Raw genomic sequence first — 21,831 nt, forward strand, 5'->3', positions numbered from 1 at the left:
GCCTGAAATCGGGAAGACCGAGTGCTATGTAACTGAGCAAATAACTTAACCCTGTTTACCCCACTTTCCTCATCTGTAAAATGAGCTGGAGGAGGAAATGGCAAACCACTGCAGTCTCTTTGCCAAGAAAACCCCAAATAAGGTCATGAAGAATTGGACATGAAATGACTCTACAACGTTGGCTCACCATGTCACCCCCTCCCTACCTCATCCCACTCCCCATTCCATAAAGTCCAGTGGTTTTCTATTACCTCCAGGAGCAAATATAAATATGTTCTGTTTCACATTTAAAACTCTTTACAACCTAACCCCTTCCTACTTTACCAGGATTCTTATGTTTTATTCCCCACTAATATTCTATGATTCAGTGACACCAGCCTTCTTGCTATTCCTCATACAGAATGCTTCATCTCCTTTCTTCACATCTTTTTTTTTTTGGAGGAGGGAAAGCAGGGCAATTGGGGTTAAGTGACTTGCCCAAGGTCACAAAGCTGGTAAGTGTGTCAAGTGTCTGAAGCTAGATTTGAACTCAGGTCTTCCTGACTCCAGGGCCAGTGCTCTACTCACCGTGCTGCCCTCTACACCTTTTCAGGGTAGTCTCCCATACTTGGAACTCTTCTCCTTCTCACCTTTGCCTACTGGCTTTTCTGGCTTTCTTCAGTACTCAGCTCAAATCCTATTAAATTGTTAGCTCTTTGAGAGCAAGGGCTGTCTTTTACCTCTTTTTGTATCCCCAGAGTTTAGCATACTGCCTAGCACATAGTAGGTGCTTCATAAATGTTTATTGATTGATTGATTGTAAAAAGCCTTTCCTCTTCCCTTTTCTTCTTTCTTTCCTTACTAACTCCCTCCCCACAATGAGGAGTGCCTTGCCTCTGAGATTTCATTTGTTTTAAATTAATTTGTTTCAATTAACATTTATTTTATCTTCCTAACTTTCCATTACCACTGTATATATCTTATGAAATGAGACATTTTTCACATGTAGTCCCCCCCGCCCCATTTGAAAGTGAGTTCCTTGAGAATAGGGGCTATGGTTTTTTGGATTTTTTTGCCTTGCTTTATAATTCTCAGTGCTTGGCATGGTGCCTAGCACATATGTGTTCATGCTTAATAAATGCTTGTAACTGACTAACGTAAGCTATGCCCCCATCACCAACCTTTCCTTGGTTCTCTCCACCTGGACTTCTAGGACCTTGTACAGCAGTGACTTTGAGAATTAAAGATGGATGTGGGCCACTGTGCCGAGCTTAGCTGAACAATCCAATCCAAAGGACAATTGTATTCTAGTCATTTTATGAAAAGCATTTGCAAATAATACCTCTGTGGAATTTATGGAGACTACTCATACTTTTGGCTGTATTTCTATAAGCTTGAAGTTGCTGAGGGACCAACCTGTTACGTGTAAAATCCTACACCTGAGTTCAAATAATCCATTTCACAGCTACAAGATGAAGAAGACATGGCTATACAACAGTAAATATGTAAAAGACCCAATGGTTTTATTCCATTACAAACACAACATGAGTCAGCCCAGAGCCCAAAAATCTAATTTGCTCTTGGATTGCTTGAATAGAAGCTTAGTGTCTATGATAAGGGGGTGGGAGTTTACATAGTTCTGCCATTATACATCCTGGTTAGACCACATCAGGAATATTGAGTTTAGTTTATAGCTATCACATTTTAGAAAAAGACATTCACAAGCTGGAATGTACCCAGAGGAAAGTGGCTAAATATGAGGAAGTGATTATAAATTATACCCTAAAAGGATCAGTTAAAGGAATCACAATGATTTGCACAGAGAGAAAAGAAGATTTAGAGGAAATACAATAGATGTCTTCAAGTATTTTAAAGGGATATCATGAAAGATAGTCAGATATACCTGTAGTGCTGTGTTCAGTTTTACTTGGCCCTAGATTTGTACTGCTTGACACCAGAGAGAACAACTAGGAGGGTTGGTTGGAAGGTGAAGAAAAGCAGGTGTAAGGAAAAACTTTCTGACAATTAGAGTTGTCCTAAAATGGAATGAGATGCCTTAAAGTGTGACTAGATGACCAACATTCTCAATATCGAAGAAAAATATTAATATTAACTGTATTTAGTCACCAGTCTGCCAGAAAGTTTTATTTAATTTAATATTAATCTATATTCAAGACATTTCTGGTTTAGAGAGTTGTCACACAAAAAAGAAGATTTTTAAAAATATGCTTCTGCATTAGGTTTCTTAATCTTTTTCATGTCCTGGACCCCATTGGCAGTCTGAGAAAGCCTATGGACTCCTCATAGTAATAGTTTGTTGTTTACATTCATAACTGAAGGAAATACTGAATTTCAGCTAGAGGTTAGTGGAAATAATGTATTTTTTCCCCATTCCAGTTCACAGAGCTCCTGAAATCTATCCATGAGCCCCAGGTTAAGAACCCCTGTTGTCCAGAATAATCCTACTGGAAGAAATGAGTTCTGAGTTTCCATGATTCTGTAACCATCTCAGGTCAAACAACTGTCACTCACTTGCCACTAGCTAAATCATTGTCAAATGTAGTCATTAAAAAGTCACTCAGAATGAATGAGGTCAGGAGTTGATTTCCCAATTGCTCACTGACTTGCATCTCTCTATGTGGAGTTGAATTTCCCACTACTCAACTGAAGCCCTCTCCAACTCATCCCTCCATCCCTCCTTCAGGTACATCAGCTGCACAGGTCCCCTAGAGGTAGCTGACTTTGTTCATTGTTACTGAAAACAGCCATGACACAGAATGTACTTTAGGATAGGAAACCTCATGCATTAGGTAGATATAATGTCATAAATTAGGCAAGTTAGTGTCATATATTTAAGGCTGGAAGTGAATTTAATGGCCACCTAATTCAAACTGCTCATTTAATAGATGAAGGAATAGACTTTCCAAGGTCATACAGGAAATAATTGGAAAAGCTGGGACCCAAATTCAGTGTTGTTTCCACTATTTCGTATTGCCTCAGTATAAGTGCTAATGCTTTGTGATAGAAGAAATTATTCTTAGAGCTTGAAAAAATTAAAACATTTTGGCTTCCAGCTTTTCCCTGGAAATTCTGAGGACAGCACATGACTTCTCAACTTGGAGATACACATGGACTTGCTGACTCAGTGCTCACATTCCATAGTTGTGCCTTTAGATTATACTATCTGTCTTTCTCTAATGGCATTTGTTTGATGCTACATGTAAAAAGCTCTCTTTTTGTAGACTAAATCTTTAACATCTGCAGACATGGATCTCTATGGGATGCTCAGTGAGACTAATGGAGACTCCTGAGAATATCATAGCTGAAAATGTAGCCTGTGTGTTGAGAGGCCAAATAATGGTCAAATGAACTAAAAACTTAAGGTCCTTCTTTCTAATTTTTGCCCTAGGACTTCTCAAAGGTAAACTCAGAACTGACCCTAGGGTAGATTTGTCTCAGTCCAAATTATACTGTGTAACTGTTATCTTCTTCAATTCGTGATGCCCACACAAAAAATTTATGTGGATGAAATCAGGTTAAAAAGTACCAAAAATAAATGGTCAAAGGATATGAACAAACAGTTCCCAAAAGAATAATTGTAGACATAACAATCATATGAAAGAATACTTCAAATCACCAATAATAAGAGAAATACAAAACTACCCTGAGGTTTCTTATTTGCTTATTCCCAGCAAAATGGCAAAGATGACAAAACACAGGAATAGTCAACAAGGATTGTGGAAAACATTTGCACACTTATGCACTGCTGGTGGAGCTTTGAATTAGTGAAACCATTCCACAAACAATTTGAAATTTTTCAAATAAAGTGACTTAAATGTTCCTTACTGTTTGACTCAGAGGTTCCACTACAGGGCTTACACTTCAAGAAAGTCATAAAAAAAAAAGAAAGAGCCCATACACACCAAAATATTTAGGTATTATTATTTTAATTTAATTTTTAAAAAAGTATTATTTAATTTTAATTTTTTAAAAATGGATCCCTCAGGACACATGACGTAGACGCAGAAAGATTCACTCTGCATCTAGACTCTGCCAGGCCTAGCTCATGCCACAGAAGTGTCTGCAGCATTGAGGGGTTGGTCTGCTTAAGACAACACCACCAAGAGACCTCAGAATGCTGCTGCTGCTTCTCAAAGTGGAGTCAACTGGGATCTATGCACTCTTCCCTCTTTGCTCAGCTAAGGAGCCAGGCCTGCCGCTGTGTGATGGTTCCTGACTTACAGACTTAAAAATCATGTCTCTTCCACACTCATCCTTGGAAGTTTCCTCAGCACCTGGGGCCTTCCCACCCTGAAACATCCTTCCTTGAGGCCTGATCCCTTCTCTCACTTTTGAGTTTCTTCTGGGGGCGCCTCCATTTTGTGGAAGTTTCCAGGAAGGTCTTCATTCCCTTCCCAGTCCTCTTCCTGGCTTCTGAACTTCAAAACCAGGTCCCTGTGCTAATTACCTTTGCCTCATTTACGTCATCTTTTCACTTCCCTTTTGAGTGTGTTGTTTTCCCTCATTAGAATGTAAGCTCTTTGGGCAGATTTCAGAAAGTCCTAGAAAGACTTTCATGAAATGATGCTGAGTTAGGTGAGCAGAGCCAGAAGAACGTTGTGCACAGTGACAGCAACACTGTAATGATGATCAGCTGTGATAGACCTGGCTCTTCTCAGCAATGCAATGATCCGAGACAATTCAAGGGACTCCATGGAAAATGCCATCCACATCCAGAGAAAGAACTATGGAGTGCTGAATGCAGATCGAAGCATATGAGTTTCTTCTTTTTTTTTTGTTTTTTTTTCTCATGTTTTTTCCCTCTTGTTCTGATTCTTCTTTCACAACATGACTAATGTGGAAGTGTGTTTAATATAATTGTACATAGCCTATATCAGATTGCACACCGTGTTGAGGAAGGGAGAGGGGAGGGAGGGAGAAAAAATTTGAAACTCGAAGTCTTGAAAGAATGAATGTTGAAAACTGTCTTTAAATGTAATTGGAAAAAATATAATACTACTAAGTGAGAATGAAAGAACTCAGAGAAAAAAAATGCATCTCCCCATTTCACAAAGGCTGGAAGAGCAGGATACCACTATTGTTTTGCACAGGAACTTTGACCCACTTCATTTCCAACATAAGCAGGTTCACCCCTCCTTATGCAAATTGATGCTCCCCAAATCCTTCATCCCACTCTTTGCTATGGCCTCACCATATTAATGCTGAACTTAGTGCAGACACCCAACCATCATAGCCCATTGTAGCTTTAAACCCATGAGCTCAAGAAATCTATCACCCTCAGCCTTCCACCAGCAGTGTATTTGCGTGTGTGTGTGTGTGTGTGTGTGTGTGTGTGTGTTAGAAAAGAACTAGAAACAAAGCAGATATCCATTGAGAGGAGAATGACTCAACAAATTGTGGTACGTGAATATAATTAATATTTCTGTACGTAAGAAACAATGAATATTACAATTATATAATAGTATAGAAAGATACTCATGAACTGATACATAGTGAAATGAGCAGAAGAAAGAAAACTATATACATGATTATACCAACATAAATAACAATAGCAAAGAAAAATGAATGTTGCAAAGTTACAAAGGAAAAGCTTGTCCCCCAAGATGAGAAGAAACCTTGTCCTACTCTTTTGCCTCATTTTCTGCATGTATGATAGGTTTTGCTGGTTTTTTTCCCTTCCTTTTTTTTTTAAATTCCGTTATAATAGCTTTGCAGAAGGAATGAAGAAGAACATAGGGGGAAAACAGAAGATATCAACAAAATTTTGAAAATAGGAGCAATGACAGCCCTGAAGAGAAAAGAAATTAAGCAGGGGCAATCTTAAAGAGGTTGTGCCATGAAGGGAAGGATGAGTGTATTAGGGGCTAATTATTTGAATAAAAGGTTCAGGTTTCTCTTGGAAGCAGCTGGCACTCCAAGGTCACGTGAGGACCTGGGGGGCAGGGAGGAGGAGGGGTGGGCAGGGTCCTTGGTCAGGAAACACAGAGGCCTTGGCAGAGATGGAGAAGGAACTGATTCTGTCTAACCACCATGTGTGAAGTAGGCAGGGCAGAGCAGGTCTCATTATCCTACAGGGAAACTGAGGCTAAAAGAGGTGGTGACTTGTTCAAAGTCATATAGCCAGTCTAATAAATAGTCAGGAGAAGAATTCAGACTGCCTTTTTTTCATCAGTCCTTCTTCCAGAACCTCAGCTATCTCAGAGCTCACATGTCACTTCTTCATGACTTCAAAGATGACACTGTCCACTGTACCATGCTGCCTCTTTAACCCTAATTGCAGTGTTACATTGTCCTTTCTTTGAATTCCTTCTGCATTTAGAGGTGGCATCACTCCACTTGTTCTTGTTGTTGTCATTGTGGTTGTTCTTCTTCAGTTCCATGATGTCTGAATCTTTGTGACCCCAATTGGGGTCTCGACCAACAGACTGGAGTGGTTTGCCATTTCCTTCTCCAGCTCATTTTACAGATGAGGAAACTGAGGCAAACAGTTAAGTGACTTGCCCAGGGTCACACGGCTAGTATCTGAGGCCAGATTTGAACTCAGGAAGTTGAGTCTTCCCTCACTCCAGGCCAGGCATTCTATCCACTATGTCATTTGATTATACACATTGTATTGTTTGTGTCTGTAGAATTTAGATATGGAACCATACTTCAAGCTTCCTGAAAACAATCTTTTACTCCTATCTTCATAGTACCTAACACATAGTTAAGACCTAAGAAGAATTCAAAATGAATGAGCGAATAAAGAATTGAATAAGTTAAAAGCATTGATTAGGTGCTTGCTGCATGACAAACACTATGCTAAATAGGAGCATTATAAATATATAAGTGAAACAGTCTCTGTCCTTGATGACCTTGCATTCTTCTTTCTTTTCTTTTTTTTTGCATTTTTAAAAAAATACATTTTATTGATTTTTTTCTTTAAAATTCTCTTTATCCCTCCCCCCCTCCCAGAAAGGTAGTTCACATAATAAAGAATAAAAAAAAGTAAAAGGAAGAAAAAAAGATCAGCAAAATTGATCAATACATCTGAAAAATGTGATGATAAATGCAATGTTCCATACCCTGGAACCCTCCACCAACCCACCACACACACACACACACACACACACACACACACACACACACACTTCTTCAAGGGATTGGTGTGAGGTGTCTTCTCATATCCCTTCTTTGGGGCCATGCTTATTCTTTGAACTTTTGTAACATTCATTTTCAATTCTTTTGTGGTTGTTCTTTTTGCCATTTACATTGTTATAAGTCATTGTGTATATAGTTTTCTTTGCTCTTCTTATATCACTTTATAGCAGTCCATATAAGTCTTTCCATGCTTCTCTGTATTCATCATATGTCTCTTATAGCACGGTAATATTCCATTATATTCATGTACCACAGTTTGTTTAGCCATCCTCCAATTGACTAACATCTACTTTGCTTGCAGTTCTTTCCTACCACAAAAAGTGCTGCTATTAATATTTGTGGAACCAGAAAATATAAAATATAGTATAAATATGAAAATAAAATATATAATATAAAATACAAATATAAATATTTGTATATGGGGCCTTCCTTTTCTATAAATGAGTATATGCCTAGTAGTGGAATCTCTAGGTGAAATGATATGGATATTTTCGCCAATTGATTTACTTAATTCCAAGTTGCTTCCCAGAATGACTGTATAAATTCACAGAGAAGCTTACAATCTAATACATATTTGTTGGCAGATTAATCAAAAAATGGTGCATTAATTGATAAACTATCCCTGCTACGTATGTACCTCCCTTAACCTCGTCCAGGAACAGGGTAGTTTCCAGCAGTTATTATCCTAAGAACTGTTAGTCGGTTTAGGCATGGAATCTCTCCTAATTAAAAATCAGTTCAGCTAAAATGCCTTCAGCAGACAGCAGGACATCTATATTACTGCTGACTTAGACTCAAGGAAAGAGGAAGAGCTTCATGAATACACTAAAATATGGAGAGAAGCATCAGGCTATAAAGGCAAAGGCCCTATTCCAGTACACATACAAAACAAATTCAAAAGAAAAAGCATTATTATAAACAGACAAATGACAAAGAATTTAGTCAGGTAATAAGCATCTGTTGCTCCGCCACTGTGGGAGAAAGACACAGTTTCAGACTCCTATTATCTGTGCTGAAGCACAGGGTCTGCCTCTTGAATTTCTTTTGCTCCAATTCTAAAAGGGCCCACTGTGGAGCACTGATATTTCATGGGATGCTGATGGTTGTTAAAAAGTTTCACTGTAGCTCTGGCATGATCACACTATATCCTGACCATACTGGACACCCTTCTTCCTCTCTTCCCTGCAACTCCCAGCACTCTGCCGATGGTTTATATCTACTCTCCCTACTCTTAGCTACTGTCCTCTTCCATGTCTGTGTCTCTGCTAGCTAATTTCTGTGGCATGTAGATACCTTGCTCTTCTTTCAAGTTGATGCCCATCTAACACAATCTTGTCCCAAGGGATTGAGTATCCTTGCATCTCAGAGCCTTCTCCAGTTCTCCCCATTTCAGAACTGTGGGCAAACTAAAGCTTTACTGGAGTGTCCATTAAAGGGCAAAGACATCCATATCTCCCTTAGCACTTAGTATGCAGTACATTGCTCACAGTGAGTGCTCAGTAAATATTTGGAGAATAGAATGAATAAGTGATTAGTCCAAGGTCAAATGGCTTGTTAGTTGGCAGAACTGGTAATAGAATTCAGGTTTTCCAACTCTCTGAGGCCAGCACTCAGTGAACTACACCACTTTGTCTGAACCTAAAATACATTACACTTTGATACACTTCAAGGATTCATGGTTTCATTAGTGTGGCTATTCTCTTCACTGAATAATGCAGACTAATTCCCCCAAGCTTGCTAAATGGTCTTCAAGAAATTCCATGGTCAAAAAGTTAATCAGTGTGTGGGCAGCTTTCTGGTGCTGAGGCTCTCTGCATTTAACAGGGCTGGACCTTGAATGACGGCTAGACAGTACTTGAGCCTAGCTTTTGAAAACCCTGGGCTGACCACAATTCCAGAGGATTCATGATGAAATGTGCTGCTCACTTCCATATAGAGAGGTGACAATTTCAGAGTAAAGACAAACATATTTTTTTTGGAGGTGGCTAATGCAGGAATTTGGTTTTGCTTGACTTTACATGCTTGTAATGGATTTTGTTTTTCTTGTTTTCCCCATGAGGAGAAGGGGGATGTGAAAGAGAATTTACAGCTGAAAATAAAATAATATTTAATTTAAAATACAATAAAACGAAAAATGAAAGAAAATCCACGCTCACTATCCATAATAAATTAGAAAAGTAGGACTAGTGTGGAGGAAACCATTGTAGATTATTGTTGAGTAAATTATTGCTTATTTAAGATGTCCAGCCAATTAGGCAGCATAAGAGTGAAGAATGCAGGGAGGATGCCCTAGCCTTTTTTCATGGAACAACTTTTAATTTGCTTGAAACTTTGACATCAGTGGTATCTAGCATGAATATGGTGATAGGAGGATGGAAAGTGCCTGTAAATTCATGGACATCTTCGATGAAATTGGAAATGTAGCAGACAAGCAGTCACGATGGCTCCCTTCCTATGGCTAGAAATTCCCTTTTGAGAAGGGTTTATGTGATGGGATCTGCTACCTTTGTACAAACTAGGTTGGTTTGGGGACTTTTAAATGACAATATTCTCAGGGATTTCAGAAGTCTTTTTCAATTAATTTTTTCTCATCATTTTATGTAGGAAACAATAGAAAAAATACTTCTATTCAAATTACAACTTGGAGCAATCCAGGTGGCGATATAGAGTCCAGTCCCTCTGAGGAAACAAACACAAAATTGGACAGATTTAGAGAGTCTGTGATCTTGCACCTAAATTTCCCAAGTGGTTCAGTTTTGACTCATCTCAAGCTGAGAAACTGAAGGTGGCAAATGGCTTCTCCATATTTTTGTCTCTGCAAAAGATAAACAAGCTATTGAAAACACTTAAGGTGAAGCAAGACTACACTCCCCAAAGGACTATTGTACAGATAAGCAGTACCTTTTTTTCTGGACCCGCACTCAGCTCTCAATTGCATGGTTGGGTCTCCACAGGAGGATTAATTGAGGTAAAACACATTGCTTTTACCTGACTTGCCTGCTTTTGCCCTGAAATTAACATGCCCTCCTACATCAGCAAAGTGCTTTGGTAATTACTTGCTCTTCACCACAAGCTAAAAGGTGGCCTGTGTATTTGTTATAGACTACCCACAGGGCACTCAAGAGAAAGTGGTGCGTTTGGTTTGAATTATCTTTAAAATTGGTTCCATCTTTCTCTGAGGCTCTTTCTCCTCTTTCCATCCACTCCCTCTTCTTCCACCTTGAGGCACTAGATATGATTCAATTCAATAAGCATGTATTAAATGTTTTTATTTATCAGACCCTGTGCTAGGCACTAGAGGTACAAAGACAAAAACATAAGAGTCCCTGACCTCACAAAGTTCACATTGTAATCTAGGGGGAAGCAATGTATGCTGGCAAGTGAATACAAAATACACGCAAAGTAAGTACAAAATAATTTGGGGTACAAGGGTGGGGGAAGCACTAACAACCAGAAAGATCAGGAAGGGTCTCATGACGGAGGTGGCACCCGATGCTTTTAAATTCCCAGATGGAGAAACCTCTCTAAATCAAGCTGCATCTCACCATCCCTTAAACTCCTGGAATTCTAACGTCTGTCTGTAGGATTCATTGTCCTTTTCAAAGGCATAGTTAGTATGAAGGAAAATGCAAGCCCCAAACAAGATGTAACCTTAGAATTTCTGGACAAAATGAGGAAATAGCTTCTAGAATTTACACTAATGATAATCATTGTGAAACGGATGATGCTGGCCACCAGCAAAAGTAACCTACATAAATAATACTTTGTAAGGGCACAACTGATGAGACTAAGGTGCTTTCCAAAGACTATTAAAGGACCAGTATTTCCCCAAAATTTCATCAGGGAAACCAAAATATAACTAATATAAGATAATTCTCAAAACTGAGGCAATGCTATGACAAAAAACTGGTATCTGCAGGGAAGCTAGCAAAAGGAGAGGCAAGGAGAAATAATTTATTAGTGTTCCAGAGAGCAACTGGGGGAGGTGGGGAGGGCGGAGATAATGTATCTGGTAGGCAAGATTACTCTGATCACCAGGAAGATTTACCTGATAGTGTGGCAAAGATAATTTTCCTAGGATTCCCCATAATCCGAATAAAATGTCCTAGGAGACCATATAATTCTATTTGTTCAGAACTCAGGTTCATCAAACATCCCTAAGTCAATATGTAGCCTGCGAAGCTCTATTTCTATTTGAGTTTGACAACATTGGTACAAAGGAAGGAATATTGATTGGGACCAGGTGTTGAGAGACCTGAGATCAGATTTTGGCTCTGACCTGTACAGGGGACCTTGGTTAACTAAGTCCCTTCAGCTTTTAGTTTAAGTTTCCCCTTCTATGAAATAGAGATAATTCTTATGCCATCTAATTCACAGGAAATTGCTTTATAAGTCTAAAAGTGCTATATTAATGTGATTATTATTCATTTATTTCTCAAGTACTTTGGTTCTAGGAAAAAGATGCTCTTACTAGCAATCAATCAACCAATAAACATTTATTAACTACCTACGCTAAAAGCTATGAATACAAAAAGAGCCCAAAGAATGTCCCTGCCCTCAAGGAGCTCACAATCTAATGAGAGAGACAACATGCAAATATATACAAAGCAAACTATATACAGGATAAACAGGAAATAATCAGAGACAAAGCACTGGAATTAAGAGGTGTTGGGGAAGGCTTCCCGTAGAAGGTAGGATTGTAGTTGAGACTTAAAGGAAGTCAGGGAAGTGAGTGTCTGAGGAGAGGTAGGAAAATGTTCCCGGAGTTAAGAGATGAAATATCTTAATGGTGGAACAGTCAGAAAGCCAGTGTCACCAGGCTGAAGAGTACAAGTTGGGGAGTAGTAAGGTGTAAGAAGACTGGAAAGGTAGGTGGCAGCTAGGTTATGAAGGGCTTTGAATGCCAAAGAGAGCATTTTGTTTTTGGTCCTGGAGTCAATAGAACATCACTGGAGTTTATTGAGTAGGGGAGTGTGTGATATGATTGGACCACTGCTTTAGGAAAATCTTTAGTGGCTGAATGGTGGGGTGGACTGGAGTAGATAGACATTTGAGCAGACTGACCCACTAGCATGCTAATTTCAATAGTCAGGGGATGGGATGATGCCAACCTGCACTAGAGTGGTGGCAGCATCGCAAGAGAGAAGGGGGCATATTTGAGAGATATTGCAAAGGTGAAATCTACAGGCCTTTGAACCAGATTGGATATGGGGCATGAAAGATAGTGAGGACTCCAGGATGACCCCTAGGTTGTGAACCTGATGGACTGAGAGAATAGTGTTGCTCTCTAAAGTAATAGGGAGGATAGGAATGGGGAGGGTTTAGAGAGGAAGATAATGAGTTCTGCTTTAGGCATATTGAATTTAAGATGTCTATTGGACATCAATTTCAAGATGTCTGAAAGGCAGTTGGAGATGAGAGATTAGAGGTCAGCAGAGAGATTGGGGCAGGGTAGGTAGATTTGACAATCATTAGCACAGAGACGATAAGTAGATCCATGGGAGCTGATGGGATCACCAAGTGAAAGAGTATAGAGGGAGAGAAAAAGAGGGTCTAGGATAGATCCCTGTGGTAACCTACAGTTAGAGGGAATGATTTGGAAGAAGATCCAACAAATGAGACAGAGAAGTAATGGTCAGATAGAGAGAGGAATGTATCACAGAGGAGTGATCAGCGGTGTCAGGGGCTTCAGGAAGGTAAAGGAGAGTGAGGACTGAGAAAAGGCCATTGGATTTGACACCGAAGAGATCATTAGCTACTTTGGAAAAAGCAGTTTTAGTGGATTATTATGGTTAGAAGGTAGATTGTAATGGGTTAAGAAGAGAGTGAGAGAACAGAAAGTGGAGGCATCTATTGTAGTAAGGCTTTTTGAGGCATTTAGCTACAAAGGGCAGAAGATAATTAGTGGGGATGGAAGGAACAAATGCTTGTTTTTTTTTTTTCAGGATAGAGAAGATATAGGTATGTTTGTAGGCCTTAGAGAATGAGCCAGTGGATAGGAAGAGATTGAAAATAAGTGATAGAGTAGAGATGATGGAGGCAGCAATCTGTAGTACAAGACTGCATGGAATAGAATCGCTTGAACAAGTTGAGGGGTTAGCCTGGGTAAGGAGTAAAGCTACTTTATCACTTAAAATGGGGTGAAGGAAGAGAAAGAGACAAAAAGGCAACCGAGTGATAGGAGATAAAGAAGAGGGGAGAAGAGGGAGCTCACAGTGAATGGCCTCAATTTTTCTGTAAAAATATGAGGCAAGATTCTCAGCTGAAAGAGTTGGGGGAGGGAAAGCCATAGAAGGTTTGAGAGGGGATTTAAAGGTTTGGAAGAGCCACTTTGGAAAGTGGGATAGTGAGTTGAGAAGGGAGATATAGTAGGATTGGCTAGCAGCAGTGAGGGCCCAGTAGAGATGCTGTAATATAAATATGGAGCCATCAGAATAGTTGTGCAGCTTTCTCCACTTTTGTTCGGCAGCACATGTGTAGAAGTGAAGGTGAAGAACAGTGAGAATGATTGACTGCTGGGCTTGGCTGGTGAAATGATAAAGGGGCTAAGAAATCAAGAGGAGTGGACAGTATGGAGTTGAATTGGTCCACCAAGGGATTAATATGGGGGAAAGAGGAGAGAGTGGTTAGTGCAGGGAGGATGGCCTGGGAGAGTATTGAGGGGTCAAGGGATTATGGGATTTTGTAAGGGAAAGCAGAGGGAGAGATGAATAATCAATAGATTATGGTTGGATAAGGGGATTTCTGGTACATTTATAGGTAATCGCAAGATCAAGAGTATGACCATTTTTGTGCTTAGCTGAGTCTGGGTGGAGGAATAGTTCATAGGAGATGAATAGGCTGAGGACACAAGTATTTAGCAATTCCTGTTTTGCTCTGCTACTGTTGCCTTAACTTCTTTTTTTTTTTTTTTTTTGGAAGGGGGAAGGCAGGGCAGTTGGGGTTAAGTGACTTGCTCAAGGTCACACAGCTAGTAAATGTGTCAAGTGTCTGAAGCTGGATTTGAACTCAGGTCCTCCTGACTCCAGGGCTGGTGCTCTCTACTTACTGTGCACCTAGCTGCCCCTCCATAACTTGGCCTCTCTTGGGATGTGAACAATCAGTGGGACATAGGGCCTATCAGTGAGGAAGAGCAGCCATCCCTCTAACTCCACCTACCCGTGAGAATTGGAGAGCACCTAAACTTAGACTGAAGCTACTTTCAGAACCTCATCTTCCTCTTCTTCCTTCTCCTCCTCCTCCTTGCCATGGGTCCCCACACTTGCTTTCCCTTCTTCCTCACTGGCAATCCTATCCAATGTCCTACACAGGTGTGGTAGCATGTAAGCTGAGTGCGTTCTTTACTTGGGCAGGAAAGACATTTGGCCTTCCTGCTACCTGAAACATAAAAGTCTCAGCACAGGGGGAATTAGGGTCAGGAGAGTTCCTATTGCCCTTCAGGGAAAGTCTTTTTAGAAAATAGTATTTTATTTTTTCCAATAATAAGTAAAGATAGTTTTCAACATTCATGTTTTATAAGATTTTGAGTTCCAAATTTTTCTCCCTTCCCCCTCCCCAAGATGCCAATCAATCTAAGTTATACATGTGTAATCATGTTAAACATACTTCTACATTACCTATGTTGTGAAAGAAGAAATAGAACAAAAGGAAAAATCATGAAAAAAAAGTGAAAATAGTGTGCTTTGATCTGCATTCAGACTCCATAGTTCTTTCCCTGGATGTGGATAGCTTTTTCCATCATGAGTCTTTTGGAATTGTCTTGGATCATTGTATTGCTGAGAAGAGCTAAGTCTATCATAGTTGACCACTGCACAATGTTGTTACTGTGTACAATGTTCTCCTGGTTCTGCTCACTTCACTTAACATCAGTTCATGTAAGTCCAGGTTTTTCTGACATCTGTCTGCTCATCATTTCTTATGAAACCATAGTTCATATACCACAGCTTGTTGAGCTATTCCGCAATTGATGGGAGGGAATATCTTCTTGTAGTCCTGACTGTAGAGGCAGAATATCCTAAGTCAGCATCCTTTTTAGCTTTGAAATTGTATTCTTTTAGTCTCTTATTAGTAAAGTTGTTTTGATTGCAACTTATGGTGTGCAAATGCCTTACTGAATTTTATCCTCTGTGTTTGAATCATCCTGCTTAAGTTAGGCCCACTCAGAATATTCTCTGTATGAATAAATTGATTTTCTTCATTTATAAATTAATTTCCTATAAGTTTGGTTAGTATGAATTAATGCTCCAGACATGGATCATCCTTGAACTCCGGTTTGAGCATACAAAGATAAGAAAAAGTGGTGACATTGACAAACTATAGACACCTCATGAAACTCAGTTAACTGGTCTCCATCTTTCTCTAATACCATCTAAATTGCAGCACTTCATACTGTCAATTATTTCAAAGGATTTAGTGCTAGAAGAGACCTCAGAGGTCAACTGTTACAGTCTCCTCATTTTACATATGTGTATATGTAAATTTCATGTATACCTACACATTTATTATTCATGCATACATACATATTTAAAATCTGCAGTTAAGTAACTTGCCCAAGACCACAAAGCGGAAGAATTTGAATATAGTACCCCTGACTCCAGAGCAAGGAACTCTTTGACTGTCTCCTCTTGAAGTTAAGTGAAATTATCAACTCTTTCCTCTAAACAAGGAATCAAAAACTGTCCAATCTATTACCCTTTCCCTGCACATTTACATAGTCCTTATTTTATTTTGAAACTATAAAATTTGAGGTGTCAAGTGTCTGGATAGCCAAGAATATTCAGCTTCAGTTTGGGAATGTGAGACTGGAACTCTACAAAATGAGATGGATACATAAATTTGGGTCTTTTCTGTGATATTTGAAGTCTTAGGAGTGGATGAAATTCTCAATGGAAAGAAAAATGGCTGCATAGAGAATCTTGGAGTACTAATGTGGGATGCTAATATAACTAATATTTTCCTCTGTAACATGTACATTTTAACAAGGCCTTCTAAATAGTTCCTTAAGCTAAAGGTGTAATGCTAATGATGGGGAATTTAGGCATTGTTGATGACTAGAAAGAAAGATACTTTTAGACCTTGTAGTGTTTCAAACAATACTACCTAGGGAACCATTGATTTTGCTTATGTAGTAACATTCCTGTAGAGTGGCTATGAGGAAAAGTGGGACCTACTCAGCCCAGTCTTATCCTTCAGTCCCATTTTGATACACAGAGATATTGTCTGACCACCAAGTTTTCCTAATAAGATTTCTCTTCCTTCTTTTCCCTCTCCCTCCCTCTCTCTCTCTCTCTTTTCCCTCCTTCCTCCCTTTCTCCCTCCCTCACTGTTTCTTCTCTCTCTCTCCCCTTCACCCTCTCTCTTCAAAGAAACCCATTTATCCAAACTGATAATAAAACAGAAGTCAGAGAAAGTATCCATATGATATTATATACCAGACAATACAGAATGAAGGAGCTCACCCAGTGGGAGCAAGGTATCTCAGCTTAACTAAGAGAGATAGAATCCAAGATCTCACCCAAAGGGAAATTCCCCAGAGTCACTCCTATAGCAAGCCAAGAATAAGGACATGATGGAGACTAGCTCCACTCATGTTAGCAATTTGAAGAGAGTTTGGCATCATTTATATTTTCTCTTGAAGCAGGAAGCCAAAAACCCCTAAAGAAATGAAGAGCCAAAGAGACTGAAGGGACTTCTCTTTGCTCCTCTGCTTTGCCCCTCATGCTGGCACAAGGCATTGTCTTCCACCAATGAGGAGATAGTCCCATACAGTTGGCTTTAGGGGTTGGGTTACATTCCTTCCCTGGGCAGAAACTCTTTACAATACCTTGCAACAATCAGTTGGATCAAGTTTAAAATCTGCAATTATACAGTATAAATACAAACATCAGTGCTTTGAAAACAACCAGGGCAATTTTCTTGGCATCCCAGGTAATTGATTTTTGGTACCAATGAAACGAAAGTAAAATTAATGAATATTAACAACACATGCAACAGACATGGCACTCTATGGAGCATCGCCTGGGAGGATACTGCGGTGACAACATGCCTAACAAGATGCAGGACATAACATGCATGTTTTGAAAGTGCATGCACATCCAGATAATACACAAAAATCAGTCAGAAACAACTCTTCACATGTAATGTTGACCCTTTGGATACAATCAAAGTATGTGATTAGCTTTATTGTTCAAGAGGAGCAAATAATTTGTAAAATATATTTAAAATGCAAAGGATTGAAACAATTTTATGGGAACTCTAAAGAAATTTTTCCTTATATCTTTATTAAGTTAATTAAAATTTCATATTCCTATACTATGGTGCCACTATATTTAAAAACCATTCTTCTCTATTCAAGAGTTTCAAAAGAGGAAAGGTTTAAGAACCCAAGTTGCACTCTCTGATCCCCAATGCTGCTAGTCTTTTTTTCCTTTTTTAAATGCCTTCTGAAAGGCGGAAAGTCACATTATGAAATGCAGAGTTTAGCTCAAGAAACTTCTTCCTATGTAAATTATCCATTCTTTATAAAAAAAAAAGAGGGAAGAAGAATGAGTAAGCCACAGTGGTTGTCAAGGGTAACCAAGAAAAAGGTTAAATCTGATGGGGAGTAGGGGACAGACAGCCACAGGGAACCTAGGTATGTGACTACCATGTTTTCTTTCAGGCTTGCTTCAATTAACCAAAGGAAAAACAAGCCGAGAGTGAGAAAGAGCCAAAAAGTTGCTGAAGGTGCTCTTCTTCCCTGCGCACCAAAAGAAGGGAAAGGAGAGCTCTAGATGAAGTTGTATATTAGGGCTCCTCAGGAGAGCTGAAATATACCTGTGACATCTTCCTCTGATGAGGAGCTAGTAACTACTTTGAGAAACTCACCTGGAGATGTTAGGGGAAAAAAATAGACATGTGCCACCCTTGGAAATCCAGTTGCCAAATGCTTAAGCAAAGCTTGGAAGACCACTTCCAAGTGATTCAGACTTGATTCAATTCAGGACTAAGCATACCAGTTAACAAGTAAAGTCAGCAAATTAGCTATCACATTTTACTTAGGAAGGCATATTGCTTTTAAATCTTGCTATAGGTTATATACCTTTGCATTTTAGAGACAAAGGCTTACTACTATTTTAATATTCAAACTTTTATTGAAGAGGCACAATTGGCTGGATAGTGTGTATTAATGACTTAATTCTATCAATTATTCATTCTTGGACAGATAATCTGATGGATGCGTCTATGTTCACCTGGTGGCAGCTTTCAAATTTCTAAGAGTGATTAGAGGAAACTAGGAAACTTTTAAAGAGTGGTCACCCTCCATATTTAGCAATAGCTAGGTGGTACAGTGAACAGAGGACTGGGCTTGGAATGTCCATGAGTTCAAATCCAGCCTTAAACTCTTCCTAGCTGTATGACCCTGGCCAAATCACTTAACTTCATTTGCCTCCGTTTCCTCATCTGTAAAATGAGCTGGAGAAGCAAAATAGCAAACTCCAGTATCTTTGCCAAGAAAACCCTAAATGTGGTCACCAAGAGTTGGAAATAACTGAACAACAACAAAAGTGATGATAAATATCACATCTTGGTTATAGAATTGTCAAAATAAAATACATTCATTATATATGTATATATACATATATCCACACCTATATACATATTTTTATATAATACCTATGATGTATGAGGCATTTTGCTAAGCATTCTGGGAATAAAAAGGAGAAACAATCTCTGCCCCTAAGGTTCTTAAAACCTAGTGGGCAGTAGGGAGGGTGCACAAATAGCCATAATGCAAAGTACTATAACAGCTATAAGAAAAGCCCTACAGAGATTTCAGAAAAGAGAAGAGTTCACATCTGGTTAAGGGTAGGGGGAAGAAGGATCACAGAGGAGGTAGAATCTGAAAATGGGTAGAATTTCACCAAACAAAGATGGTGTGGGAGGGCATTCCAGAGAGAAGGAATCATATAAACAAAAGTGCCAAAGCATGAATTCTTGGGATGTGTTTAGAGAACAATGAATAAACCCTTGTTTGGTTGTTACACAAAACATACATAGAGGAGTACTGAGGAGTAAGGCTAGAAAGTTTGGTGGGGCCCTATAGTTGTTGTTGTTATGGAAGGTCACAGTAGATCTGTTGTGCCTTCTCACGATAGACTGAAGAATTTAGAATTTATTTTATAGGTAATGGGAAACCATTCAACAAATCCCGCCCCCCCCCCCAAAAAAAACCAAAACCAAAACCATTTATAAGGTAGTACCATCTGTAAGGTACTGTGCTAATCTGAGGATACAAAAATGAAAAGCATCTTCCAAAGAGCTTAAAATCCAGTAGAGAGTATGAGACATGTACAAACATATACAAAATTATGCTGGTGCAAGATGGTTTATGGTCAAATGCACAGTCCAGTGAGGAATTAATAAATGCTTGTTTCTTTCCTTTCCTTCCTTCCTTCCTTCCTTCCTTCCTTCCTTTCTTCCTTCCTTCCTTCCTTCCTTCCTTTCTTCCTTCCTTCCTTCCCTCTCTCCTTCCATTTCTTCCTTCTTTCTTTCCTTTCTTCTTTCCATAGATAAAAGAGAATGGCCTATAAGTTTTTGCTTAGGGAGATTAGAAAAGGCCTGGTGGAATCAGTGACATTTGAACTGAGCCCTAAAGGAGGAAAAGGATATGGACAGCAAGCTGTTCCAGATTTAGGTTTCTGGAAAGACCTTGAGGCAGAATAAGGCAGGAAAAATTCAGGAAAAGGTGATTATGATAGACAATAAACCAATTTGGCTGGAGCACTGAGTTTGTGAAGAGGTGCAATGTGAAACAAAGCTAAAAAGAAAAATTAACATTATAGTGTGTTTGGGGGGGGGGGCTTTTCGTTGCCGGGGTAAGGAATATATATATTTTATTTGCAGGTTATAAGGAACTCCTGAAGGTTTTTGAGTAAGGGAGTAACATGATGAGATATATGCATTAGGAAGATTACTTTGGGAGCTTTGTGAAGTAGAAGGGAGAGACTGAAAGCAATAAGACAGTTCAAGAGGCTATTTCAGTTGCATGGGAGAATAGTTTTGAGGGCCTGGAGTAGGGTGTTGGCAGTGGGGGGATGGAAAGGAGGGTGTGGATCAGAGAACAATTTTGGAGGTAGTGCAGATGGATGTGATGACGGACGTGGGTGATGGAGAGGGAACAATCAAATATGACCCCAAATTTCAAACTTAGGTGGCAGGGAAAATGGTAGTACCAGAATATGAAAAATTGGGACTTCAGAGGTAGCGGGGGAAGGAATGACCAATTTGGTTTCAGACATGTTGAATATAAATTGCAGATAGGATACCTTAGTAATTTTTCATATGCAGATGGAAATAAATGTACAAAACTGGGGAGGTTGGGGCTAGTGATAAAGATTTGGGAATCACTGCATAAATACATGATCACATGGTGAAACATCTGTTATTCACAGTAATTGTAACAATTCAGAGAAAGAAGAGAACAGTATAGACTGGATTTCTCAGTAAGATTTTATGAGATATTACATATTTACCACTATTTGTGGTAAATATTAATCAGATCCAATTGGTACTCCTAATGATACTGCTACTAGGTCTATACTCTAAAGATATCAAAGCATGAGGTAAAGGACATATATGCTTTTTTGTGGTAGCAAGGAAATGGAAACTGAGGGGTTCCCATCAATTGGGAAATATCTGAACAAGATATAGTGTATGAAAGTGATGTAATACTGTTGTATTGAAAGAAATGATGAAGGGGATGGTTTCAGAAAAAAACATGAGAAAACTTGTATGAACTGATACAAAGTGAATTAAGCAGAACCAGGAGAATAATTTATATTATAACAATATTGTAAAGACAAAAAACTCTGAAAAAACTTAGCAATTCTAATCATCACAAAGACCAACCACAATTCCAAAGAACTTGTGATGAAACATACTATCAACCTTACTATCAATCTCCAGATAGAGAACTGATGGCCTCAAAATGCAGATTGAAGCATATTGTCTTTTCTTTCTTCCTTCCTTTTAAAAATTTTTTTAACATCTTACTGTGGGAATTTGTTTTGTATGACTATAAACATTTGTAATGGGCTGTTTTTCTTGTCATCTCATTAGGTGGAGGAAGGGGAGAGAGAGAATTTGGAAATGAAAATAAAAATAAAATTGAATTTAAAACAGTCTGTGTCTGCCAAGAGCTTACTTTCTTTGTTGTTGTTGTTTTTTTCTTTTTGGCAGGGCAATTGGGGTTAAGTGACTTGCCCAAGGTCACACAGCTAGTACATGTGTCCAGTGTCTGAGGCCAGATTTAAACTCAGGTCCTCCTGACTCCAGGGCTGGCGTTCTTCTCACTGTACCACCTAGCTGCCCCAAGAGTTTACTTTCTAATAGAGGAAACAGCATGTATATAAATTGGTACATACAAGTTATATACAGAGTAAATGGAACAGAGTAAGATGCAGAATAAGATGGGAGGTATTGGAGAGATCAGACAAGATCGACTCTTGCAGGAATCAGTATTTGAGCTGAATCTTAAGGAAGCCAGACATCCTAAGGAGAGGTACATTCCAGGCATTTGGGACAGTCAGTGCAAAAGCCTAGAGAAGGTAGATGATGTGTTATATGCAAGGAACAACATACCACTGGTAAGTGGCTGAATCAATATTTGAATCATGGTCTTTTGACTCTCAACCAAGAGCAAGAGTCTAG

This window comes from Trichosurus vulpecula, chromosome 2 (genome assembly GCF_011100635.1).
Source record: "Trichosurus vulpecula isolate mTriVul1 chromosome 2, mTriVul1.pri, whole genome shotgun sequence".
Classification (NCBI taxonomy): domain Eukaryota; kingdom Metazoa; phylum Chordata; class Mammalia; order Diprotodontia; family Phalangeridae; genus Trichosurus; species Trichosurus vulpecula.